Source organism: Gigantopelta aegis, unplaced genomic scaffold, assembly GCF_016097555.1.
Source record: "Gigantopelta aegis isolate Gae_Host unplaced genomic scaffold, Gae_host_genome ctg8975_pilon_pilon, whole genome shotgun sequence".
Taxonomy (NCBI): Eukaryota; Metazoa; Mollusca; class Gastropoda; order Neomphalida; family Peltospiridae; genus Gigantopelta; species Gigantopelta aegis.
Genome location: NW_024536847.1, coordinates 10,012 through 12,500, shown reverse-complemented (window position 1 = coordinate 12,500; position 2,489 = coordinate 10,012).

Here is a 2,489-nt window from a genome sequence, read left to right as displayed (position 1 = left end):
CGTATAATCGTGTAGATCTCGACGCTAAGCTGACGAGGTTTACTAAAATCATGATGGTTCAAAACATATATATAACTGTTTAGAACCCTTATTAAGTAATGTCCATCACGGCTAAAATGGATGAATAAATAATGGACGATGTGAAGATCGATAGACAAATGAATGGATGAATAGGTTCATGGATAGATAATAGTGAAGGTGATGGATAGGAGGTACAGTATAGTAGAATGGATAGAATGATGTACGGTAAATGGCATGATATGGAATATATGGATGTACAGTTAAATGGATGAATGGATAGAATGGAATGTACAGTTATATGGATGAATGATAGAATGGATGTACAGTTAAATGGATGAATGGATTAGACTGGATGGATGGTACGATTGGAAATGGATGAATGGATAGAATGGATAGTACATGTTAAATGGATGAATGGATAGACATGTGATGTAACAGTTAACTGGATGAATGGATAGAAGGGATGTACAGTTTAAATGGATGAATGGATATAAGGATGTACAGTTAAATGGATGAAAATGGATAGAATGGATGTACAAATTAAATGGATATGAATGGATAGAATGGATGTAGCGTTAATGGATGACTGGGATATAGGATATGTTACCGTTAATGGATGAATGGATAGAATGGATGTACCGGTTGAATGGAAATGGACAGAATGGAATATGAATGGATGTATGGAGTAGTTAAATGGAGATGAATGGATGGAGACTTACCTAAAAACTAGCTTTTATTTGACTACTACTATTAGTACATCGTTTATATTACAAGTGGTTTAGTGAGTGGTCACGTAAATTATATAAATTGCGAATACGAGAGTCATTTGATATGTCACCCAATATTCTACAAAAAAACACTACATCAACTCCACTCTCTCCTTCAACATTTCTCACTCTCTTATCTTACCTATCTTCGCCAGGTAAGGGATCAATTCCACTAATTTTTCTTCCTATATTCTTCCCATGACGATTCGATCTTAATGTATGTGTTTGTGGTGGGTATTTAAATGCTATAAAACATTATATATACTCATTGTCTTATATAATTATTACATAATAGATCTATTGTCTCATTATAGTATGACATAATAATAATCTATGGTATTTATATATTATTATTATGGTCCTTATTATATTATTACATAATAAAGATCTATTGTCTGATTATATTAGTACATAATTTATATCTAATTGTATTAAGTATTATCTATTGTTCTGTAGTATGATTATACATAATAATCTATTGTAGATTATATATTATTCTATTGTCTTATATATTATTACATAATATATCTATTGTATTATTATATTATACCTCTGTCTCATAGAAGATACATGTCCATCATTATGTACCAGCAACAGCAAGCTTACCATTGTTACCAAAATTAGCATCTGTTATTAGATGAGATCCTAGAATGAGATAAAAGACGAGAGAGAGAGAACATTCATTATAACTTACCAACTCCCTCCACTTCATTCCAGAGCTACTTTCTTATCAGGAATATTCCATAATCTAAGTTACCATCAAGTGATCATACTCAAAAAATATCGATCATCCTAATGTAATAATAAAGATGTTTTTTGATAATGTCATTATTATGTCATTCTATTTATTTGTCTATTATAGTATTACTCACTCTTGGATGAAAAAGCGATAGCAGTCACAAAGTCCATGCTGAAAACACAAAAAGCACATCCTTGCGGGATATGTGCCACATCTGCAATGAATCTCATTATTAAGGTATGTATTTATAGAACACTCAACGAACAGTTTTGTCCATTGAAGGTACGATAACAAAAAATTCTACAATTAAATCAATAATTGAAGTGTTTCTAATTAATGCTGCTCACTTTAGACCATGACAAGTCCATACATCAGCTGTATGTCCAGTATAATTGCATAAGGTGTGTTCCAAAAATGTTTAGAGGTCTTGGGGTCTTCATCCTAATAACAAACATTTGTAAATGTACTTAAGATTATAATACATCCATACATGATCTGAACTCTGGCTATAGGACACATAGACCTTTCATTTGAGACTATCAGCACTGGAATGAACTCCCTAACGAAAGAACAGGCCAATTAGTCAGTGATGATATTAAAGACTTACCAAGTCTAGAATACTTTGATTGTAACTCATGAAAAAACTGATAAGCATTACGCAAGACCCCCACACTCTCTGAGAATACATACAATGATTTAGTTTAAATAATACTATTATAATACATGTATTATAAAATACATGTATTATAATAGTACATGTATTATAATAACTACATTATTATAATAATACATGTATTATTTCTAATACATGTTACTATTATAATACATGTTATTATAATAGTACATGTATTTATAATAATACCATGTATTTAATAATACATGTATTTGATAATAATGTATTGTATTATGATAACTACTGTATTATTATAATGTGTAAGAATACATAATATTGCTACACACCA